Raw genomic sequence first — 10,390 nt, 5'->3', positions numbered from 1 at the left:
CAGACTCAATATTTAAGGCACAGAGAACCAAAAATAGTAATCAAGGATGACAAATCACAAAAATATTATCAAGATGAGCAAATGAGAGTAGTGGGGCAGAAGGGGAGTGGGGGAGTCAAGAATTAGGTAAAGCCAAGTATGCAAAAGAGCCCCTATAATGACCTAAAAAATTCACATCCTGGTTCAGACCACGTGGTAATGTGTCAAATTTGAATATAAAAGAGAGTTCAGCAGCCTCTCTTTCCAAAGTAGTGTGAAAATTCCTTTCCGGTAAGATGCAAACCTTCAGGTCATTAACAGAATGGCCAACTCCATTAAAATGCCGGCTGACCGGTTTGCGGATTAGGAGTGTTTTTATGTCTGTTTTGTGCCCATTAATTCTTTGTCTAAGAAAGTTTGAAGTCTGTCCAATATACAAAGCATCTGGGCATTGTTGGCGCATGATGGCATATATGATGTTAGGTGAGGAACATGAGAATATGCCCGTGATTCTGTGAATAACCTGATTAGGTCCGGTGATGGTATCTCCGAAATAGATATGTGGACAAAGCTGGCAATGGGCTTTGTTGCAAGGAAAAGTTCCAGGACTGGTGTTCCTGCGGTATAAACTGTGGTTGTGGGTGAGAATCCTCACAAGGTTGGGAGGTTGTCTGTAGGAAAGAACAGGTCTGTCACCTAGAGCCTTCTGGAGTGTGGCATCCTGATTAAGGATAGGTTGTATGTCTTTAATAATGCTTTGCAGGGGTTTGAGTTGGAGGCTGTAGGTAATGACCAGTGGTGTTCTGTTCTTGGCTTTTTTGGGCCTATCTTGAAGTAGCTGGTCTCTGGGTATTTATCTGGCTCTGTCGATTTGTTTTTTTATTTCTCCTGGTGGGTAGTTCAGGTTGATGAATATTTGGTAAAGATCTTGTAGTTTTTGGTCTCTGTCAGTAGGATCAGAGCAAATGTGACTGTACCTAAGGGCTTGACTGTAAACAATGGATCTAGTTGTGTGTTCAGGAAGGAAGCTAGAACCGTGTAGGTAAGTATAGCAATATGTGGATTTCCGGTAGAGTGTGGTACTGATCATGCCATCCTTGATTTGTACTGTAGTGTCCAGGAAATGCATCTCTCATGTGGAGTAGTTGAGGCATAAGTTGATGGTGGGGTGCAGCTTGTTAATGTCTCTGTGGAATTCTTCTGGAGTCTCTATACCATGGGTCCAAATCATAAAGATGTCATCAATGTATCATAAGTAGAGGAAGGGCAATAGGGGACGAGAGCTGAGGAATCATTGTTCCAGGTCAGCCATACATATATTAGCATATTGTGGGGCCATGCGGGTGCCCATAGCAGTTCCACTAATCTGGAGGTATCAGTTGTCCCCCAAATCGGAAATAATTGTGGGTGAGAACAAAGTTACAGAAGTTAGACACCAGATTGGCTGTGGCGACATCAGGGATGGTATTCCTGATCGCTTGTAATCCATCTTTGTGTGGAATATTAGTGTACAAAGTGCTACTGGACTGCTTTTTTGTTTTTATAGTATATAGACTAGCACGGCTTTCTCTCTGTTACAGTATTCAAGGTGTGGGTGTGCCATGGATTTATATAAAGTCTTTATGGTATTTTCCATTGTATTTTGTTTCCCTTTTCCTAATAGCTCCTAACAGTCTGTTAGCTTTTCTGTGTGCTGCTGCACAATGAGCAGGAATTTTCAGAAAGGAACTATTCATGTGACTCCTTGATTTGTTTTTGTTTGTAATAGCTAATTTAGAATCCATAATGGAGTATATATAGTTGAGATTATATTTTCCAATTTGCATTACTTTGCACTTGAATTTCAATTTGGAATTTCATTTCCCATTTTGTTGCACAGTAACTCAGTTTCATGAGATCCCTCTGAAATATTGCACAATCAGCTTTTCGGACTTAACTACCCAGAACAATTTTGTATTGCCTGCAAACTTTGCTGTCTCCTTGTTCAACCCTTTTCCAGATTGTTAAGCAATACGTTAAATAGCACAAGTCCCAAAACTGATTCTTGCAATCTCACTATTCACCTCTCTCCATTCCTATCCTGTATTTCCTGTCTACTTATTGGCCCCAGCTTCTATACCTTGTCCCCTCCCCAGCAATTACTATTAATTGCCAGAGACACTTATGTGAGTTGCACAATAAATTACCTGGATGGTAGCAGAGTTATAGTTAGTGGAACACTGTGTGAAACTTTATTTTCAGGGGGCCTCCTCTGGGGATCCAGCCAAGAAAAACAATGTTATTTCTATTCTCCCCCACCCCATTTTTTCATTTTTTTTCTTCTTCCTCCTCCTCCTATAAGTAATAGGAAGTAAATGAAAATAAAGTGAGGTACTTTAATTGGGGCAGGGGTTGGGGTGCAGGAGACGAAAAGGGGTGAGGCTTGGGGAGGGAGATTGGGTGCTGGATGGAGGCTCTGGGCTGGTTGCAGTGCAGGAGAGGTGCAGGCGTTGGGCTCTGGGAGGGAGTTTGAGTTCTGGGTGTGGGATCTGAGCTGGGGCATGGCACTGGGGTGCAGGAGGGAATCAGGGGGAACACTTCCCTTAAGAGGTGTGACTCTCAAAGCCACTGGAACACCCCTGTGGTGGCGGCTCCTAGATGGAGGGCAGGGGGTCTCTGAACACTGCCCAGAAGAGTGTGCCAGTCTCTTTGTTCCTGGCCAATGGGAGATGCAGAGTCAGAGATCGAGGTGGTAGCAATACATCAGGCTGCCCAGGGGCTTCAGGGGTGTGCCAGCCACTACCAGGAGTGACATGATGAAAAGGGAGGAAGGTAGAGTGAGCAGGGAGCCATCTTAGCTCTGCTACTGGCATATATCTACAAACCCCTTGGAGAGAGGGAAAGCGGGTCCCTGTGAGCTACCCAGGGTGGGGTCAGTACACGTGTGTACCCACCTCTCTGCTGCCCAGGGCACGCAGAGACTTGCCAGGAATGGTGTGGGTCACCCATCACAGTGTGCAGGCTTCCTGCCTGCTTGAGCCTTGCGCTGCACTTCCTCATTTTGGGGGATCCCCTGCAGTGGGGGCCCTGTGACACCTCAATGTGTTTCATGGTAAATCTGCTCCTGTATCAGGTGCATATCTACTTTGCTGGGTAGAAAGAGCTAAATCCTGGTCCTGCTCTGGCATACAGAAGTTTTGCCTTTTTCTTCCTTGAGCCCAACATTTGTTTTCAGTGGATATATACAGTGTGTTAAAATTTCTTTTCCAGCTTTAAGGAGGACAGTCAGATTTTTTACATAATAACGAGACTACTCGAAGGAAACCAGACCCATTTTCACTGGACGTGTCAAATTTTGTAATAGTGTCTTGTGTTGTTACAGTGGACACTGGTATACGTCCTTTTTTTTCCTGTTTTCCATTTCACTGTTATCTCTGAGTTTCACTTTCGTTTCATGGTTCCCTAGGCACTTAAGTTTCCTTTCCTTTTCTCTCTGCCAGTGCCCTCCCATTTTGTTTTGGTTTTTGGTTTTTTCTTTCCCCAAGGCCACTGCCACTGGAATATGTTCATATTCCCCTTCTTGCATCGACTTTCAGCGTTCTTTATGCTGTTCCACTTTCTTATTCCTTTCCTCTCCCTCTTTCTCAGACTTGGCTTCTCTCAGTTTTTCCATTTCTGTGCTTTGTCTGCTTTTCCTTAAGTGCTACATTTTAAAACAGAACACAGTTACAGAAAACCAACTAGAGTACTGCAAACCTAAGAGCAGCTGGGACAATCGATGAAATGTAAGAATGCTTTAAGTTAAGCATCTAGTGCTTTCCTGAAAAAGGATGGATTTAAGCATAGGCTTCGGTGCTATCCTCTGTCAGTGACTATGGATATATCTACACAACATACAGCAGTGAGCTGGCCTGTTCACGGTGACGGACTGAGACTAGCAGGGCTCAGAGTAACATTCTAAAAATAGTCTGGACCTCACCCCTTGGGCGGGAGCTCAGGCTCAGCAGCCCATCCCCCCAGACTAAGCTTCAGTGTTTTAGTCACAGCTTGGAAGCCAGATCTGCACATCTGTTTTTAGATGGGGTGCCAAGGTGCCCTGTTTTTAAAGGGACAACCCCCTGTTTAAGCTCTCCTTCAGGTGTCCCAATTTTTTCATAAAAGTAGGCAAATTGTCCTGTATTTTCTGTCTCTCCCCTCCCACCAGTACTGGTGGGTCCTATGGCTGGCTGGATCCTTGCTCACCAGGCTCCCATCCACCAGCAGTGAGTGGTGGGGGTCCAGTGGCTGGCTATGGGGTGGGTATACGCAGCTAGGGGGCTCAGCCGCTCTCCTGCTGGTCCATCAGTGCAGTCCCTGCTGTGTGCCTCCTCTTGGTCAGCAAGCCCTCTTCACTGTCTGTGCCATTTCCAGCTAGCATTGTCTGCTTGCTGCAGTGCCTGGTGACCGCAGGCTGGCGGTGGCTGGTTACCTGTTGCCTCTGCTACTGGCCCTTTACATGCTCCTCTCCAAGCTGTGCCCCTACATCTCCCAACCTGCCCAGATTCCCCGTTAGGATAAATCCTGCTCCCAGCACTGTGTGGAAAACCTACCTCTGGCCAGCTGGTTCAGCTCACCAACAGCCTGACTGGCAAGCTCCTTCCTCTCCTCACTGCCTCTGGCTGGGCTGCAGACAGCTCAAGACCCTCTGGCCTGAGACGCTGTCCAAGAGGGCCAAGCCACTGCGTGTGCCAAGGCCCCACACAACATTGGCATGGGGAAGTTCCTCTGCCACTCAGCTAAGCTCTGGAGTAGTGGGAAGGAAGTTATATTCAACCTGTGTGCAGCCCAGCCCCGCAGGTTCCTCAGCAGCTCCCCAGGCAGGGGCTTAGCATCCTCTTCACATGCTGTACCTGCCCTAGGTCCTGCCCCCAGGCAGTGCAGTGCTGCTCTGTCCCCTTGGTAACCTCATCTTTCTGAGCCACCTCTCAAAGACCCTGAGGGTCAGGTTCCTTTGGCCCCAGTGCACGAGGCATCCTTAAGGCTTAACCCCCTTCTTGTCCATGCTCTAGCCCAGAGACAGAACATGGTTGGGTTATGCCAGTGGCCAGCAGCAGCTTGGAGGTCTTAGCTGCTTTCCTGTGAGCAGAAAGAGACAAGCTGTTTGAATAAAAGTGATTTTTATCAGGTGGCCCCTATTCCACATGGGAAAATATGGTCACCCTACTTTTAGAGCACTAGGACAAACCCCACTGGTTCGACTGTGTCAACCTGGTCTGGGAGGCTCATGGCCACATGCTGGTCAACATACTGTAAATTAATAATCATTACCACCCATCCAGCTCACCATTTATATATACGGTTTATCATATAGTAGGAGATCTATGAATGAGTCACTTTTGGATCAATCTTCAAACCCTCCCACCACCCCCAACCCACCCCCCAAAAAAGAAAGAAAAGAAAATAATATTTTACTGCTTTCATCATCAAGTTGTTATGTGTTTGGAATTGTCATGTGTCAGGTTCATATTATATATTCATATTTATTAAAGTATCAAAAGACTTATTTCTACACTATTCTAGCACTAAGAGATCATACTACAGTATTCTCTGAAGTATTTATTTGTACAATTATGTAAGAGTGGTCCAGGTTTTACTCAGGCAAAACTACCACTGAAGTTATTAGCCTATGAGTGCAGGCCCTGCATTTGCACTATCTTTCCTCATTTGCCACACCATCCTCTTCTCTGTAACATTTTTAAAATCATCACACTGCAAACATGAGACCTCAAAAATGTAAACACTACATTGTACATAAGTAATCAAAGCAGCTTTGTGGCAGTTTTCAAGTCATCTAATAAAATTCCGGAACCATGATTTCACAATGACAACATAAGGAAATAGCTATGGTGTAATGGTGCCTGGATTGACTAAAGAATATGTCTATTGGGCCTGGTCTCTGGGTCTGACCAAGCTTTTACCAGTATAGTCCCTGAGAGAGAGGGAACAAACGTACCTATATACCATTTTAAACCCTGTTCAACTACTAGATAAGTGTGGGCAACCTGTGGGTTGGGGGCTGCATGTGGTCTATGAGACATAGGCTAAGCGTGCAAGCAAAATTTACTGTTGCCCACGCACAGGTTTGTCAGATTCCACTGGTTTCCATCTGCATAGATTTTTTTCCTCGTGGTATTACTAAAGTGACATGCACTTAAAGCAAGGGCACGTGAAGTGAGGTGCATACTGACCGCACACAGCATTCACTGTGAGAGCCATGTGCTCCCTCTGGATCCAATCAAAGCACTATTATGGTTCAGGCAGCACACCAGGAAATTATAAGGCTATGTCTACACTACGGGACACTCAGCAATGGCTATGTCTGCACTATGGGATGCTCAGCAATGGCTATGTCTGCACTATGGGATGCTCAGAATGACAGGTCACAAGAGAAGAGCACACGCACCTGAATCTGGCTTTTAAACAGCCAAAGGCACATTCCACCACCATTCTGCACTGTAGTTGAAGCATTCCTTACTGCGGCGCGTCCAGGGTGCCTGTATATGGCTTCATGAACCAAGGGAGCAGAGGGTAAGCAGGGTCACCCGATCTCACTATGGGCATCTCCATGTTGTCAATCTTGATTTTCTGTTCTGGGAAGAAAGTCCCATCCTGGAGCTTTCTGTACAGACCAGAATTTCTAAAGGTGCACTCATCATGCACCTTTCCCAACCATCCTACACAGATGTCCATGAAATCACCTTTGTGATTCACCAACAACTGCAATGCCCTGGAGAAGTAGCCAAGCCATCCGTTATGTGCTTCATATTTCCCAGTCAGGGTCTTCCACATCAGACAGTCACAGATTCCACTGCTGACCTCGAATTGATTTCCCACTGATCAGTAGCTATTGAGCATTGCAAACTTCCACAGAGCAATTGCCAAGCCTTTGTGAACTGTCAAAGCAGGTCTCATTTTGGTATTGAAGAACTTCAGGGCAGGGGACACAAATCACAAAGTTCCATTAAAGTGGCCTCACGCATATGGAAGTTCTGCACCCACTGCTGGTCACCCTAGACCTCCAAAATGATATGGTCCCACCAGTGGGTGCTGGTTTCGCATCTCCAGAACTGGTGCACCACTGCAAGCAATGCATCCAGGGCAGCCAGCAGCTCTGCACTCCTGTGCTCCACTTCTTCAGCATCACCATCCAAATCATCCACATCCATCTCATCCTCACACTGGCTTTGTCTAATAAAATACTGCACGACACTTCAGGAAGTGGCCATATCACACTGTGCAATGACTGTATGCAGTTCAAGATCCATGTTAGTGCCATGCAGCAGCATGACAGGCTTTTGAAAAACATCCTGGAAAATGGTGTGAAATTCCTCGAACTGGCCGTTTGTTATCCAACCACAGAGAGGGTGAGGGAATTGTACTCTGGGACGATGACATCAGACACCCACAAGCACTTGCAATGCATTTTTTCCCCAAGAGACACTGGCACAAAAGGCCAGAATGCAAAGGGGCAACAGGCACTGTGGGATAGGTACCCACAATGCATTGCTGATGCAGCAAACTTAAGTAAGGCAATGGAAATACGCTATGTTGACTTTCTGTATATTTGCAGATACTCATCTTGAACTTCATAAAATCTAGCAGTAAAATATTGACTTCAATAAATTTGATTTTATTCATAGTGTAGACATAGGCTAAGTGTGCAAGCAAAATTAGAAGAACTACCCTATCTCAAGAGACTACTTTGGTTACCCCAGTCTTGCGGCCCACTGAGATGGAGAGTGCCACTCATGCAGCCCACTCACTAGCATAGCTTGCCTGTCCTGCATCCTATAATCAGGCAAAAGATTGTTCTAGCACCAAGATATCATATTGCAGTGTACTGGTCACTTCCACTTCTTTGCTACATCCCTACATCAGGAGGAACTGCAGGGGTGGCTGTCACAGAGATGCTGATATCTACTCTTTGCCATTGGAATAGTCCCCTGTGAAATGGGAACTCTTCAGCTGGCCATCTAGGTGAGCATTAAGCCTGTTGTCCACCATTGGAATGGACCAAAGTAGCCAAAGTCTATCCTTGACTATACAGAATAAAAAGTTTGGGTTTTTTTATAAAGTGAAATAGCTATTTGCAGAATAAATATAATAAAGATACACTTGGCTTATAACCAACACTCAGCTCTACACTGATATTCTATGGCAAATCTGAATTATGTTTATACAATTATTATAATGTGCATGGCATTTACTTAAGTGTTTAATAAATAGTCTCTTTCATTATTGCAGGATTAGCTTCCACAAGGATAAATAAAGCTTTTTAGTATTAGCATTCTATACTTTGTAATTATAAGCAGTTTGAGGTTATTGTTTTGCAGCCTTCTAATTAAAATATATTTTATTCTTCACAATGTTGTTTTGCAAATCATCGATTTAATTCTGTTCTCACTTACATCAGTTTTACATAAATATGTGCAAACAGAAGCCAGAGCTCTAATGTGGTATAGACTAGGTTTTTTCAACCCATGGATTGGGACCCACAAATGGATCATAATGTTTCAAAGGTCGCGTGGCAGCTCCATTTCCACAGTGCATGTTCCAAGCACTGCAACCTCCGGGGTCCCAGCCAGCTCCACTCAGTTTTGGACAAGCCTTTATGATGACAGAAATCTGTGTAGACCAAATTTGAGTGAGTGGCACTGCAAGTCCATGAGACAGGTCACAACTCCACCCACACAAATTTGGTCCTGTCTGGGGAGTGGGGCCAGACCCAAGCAGTGCTGCAATCCTGGAAATTGCTGTGCCTGGAGGTGAAAGCCAAGCCAGCCCCACAGCATATTAACTATATCTACAGGGTGAGTGCCAAGTGGGAGCAAAACTACCCCAACGCCATCTCAGTGAGGCACCAGGCAGGGAATGTGACTTCCACCCCTTGGACTCACATCAGTGGGCCACCCCTCCTGTCTGGGTTGGGGGAAGCATAACCAAAACATTGGGGGAGGCATGTGATCCCATATCTGCCCCCCCCCCAGCTCTTCGTTGTCTCTGGTAAGAGGTGCAAAAATACTTGCTCACCCCGGTACTAAAAAGCCTAGTTACTGCTCTGCCCCGGGCCTCATATGTAACTATGATACATTTATAAAGGATATAAACTATGCTCTGAACCTAGCACTGTTCTGCTCTTTGTACAGATAGAGGTTCAGATCCTAAGCCCTCTGAGAAATTAATTCCAATTAATTCCCCACCCCTGCTTACTATTCATCCTTGTTACCTGTAACTGCAGATAGGAACTTTTTTTTTCCCCCCATTTCAATACAGAGGTGATTGTATTATACTCAACCAAGATATAAAAATATTGAATTTGAATTTTGTATCGCAGAATAGTTGTTTCACATATTGGACACTATAATAATACTTTGCACAGCTACAGTCTTTCATCCAAGGATATCATAGCATTTTAAAACAAATAATTATGCTCCAATTAACTCATGTCTCTGAGCAGGTGATGTGTATTGAAGGATCACAAAGCTATTCCTTGAACTTCTTTAACAAATACTCAACTTTCATTTAATAAAATAAATGGTTTACAAGGAGCGCTGAAGATCAAACAGCAGTTTGACCAGCTTCCTAAAAGCTGTTTTCCTCCACTGCTTTCAAGCTGTGCTGCTCAGTTTGTGGAGTGATTAATTTAATACAGGTGCAGACAAGAACGTTCATTGTAGAAATGCACTGTCTCCTTGTCTATTTCCTGGTGCTTCAACCAACAAGAGTATCTGAGGCAATTCACCAAGGGTCTTATGCTCTATGCCACTTAGGGCAAGGCTATGCTACAGCACTGGCTCAGCTACACCCGAGCAGCATGAAGGGGGAGTGACTGCTTGTTCACACAACTACTCCACCTCAGTGAGAAGTGGATGTTATGTCAGCGGGAGAGCATCTCCCACCGACATAGCACTGTTGGGTACAATGCCAAATTTGTACATCACTTGGGGAATTAAAGGGAGGGAGATAGTTCATGCCACTGAGTGCCATAAGCGCTAAGGGAAGCCTGGTCTAGTAGTGGTAATGCCTAGCATCTGGGTATACCAGGCAAGGGAGTCAGGTGCCTTCGTTCCCAGCACAGTTCATAAGGAAAGTTGGGCATTTAAACATGGTAGCCACAAAAGCCAGCGGGATGGGGGAGGGGGAAGCCACATAGGTTTGCCAATAGCAAGTGCTAGGAAAGTGTATGTGACCTGAACCCCACCCTTTGCTGAAATGCCTTTGGGAGTCCGGGCCTATTGGCCTAGATTGTTTTTGGAAGTCATGGGAAGGGAAGGCATGGCCCCAGGCCTTCCCTTGTGTGGTCTGTCACCCAGGGGCTACGGTAGTCACCCGGGCTGTGTAAGAGACTGGTTCGGTTTCCCGCGCTCCCCGAGAAGGGATCGCAACGGAAGCC

Source organism: Carettochelys insculpta, chromosome 2 (assembly GCF_033958435.1).
Source record: "Carettochelys insculpta isolate YL-2023 chromosome 2, ASM3395843v1, whole genome shotgun sequence".
Taxonomy (NCBI): Eukaryota; Metazoa; Chordata; order Testudines; family Carettochelyidae; genus Carettochelys; species Carettochelys insculpta.
This window is presented reverse-complemented; position numbering follows the sequence as displayed.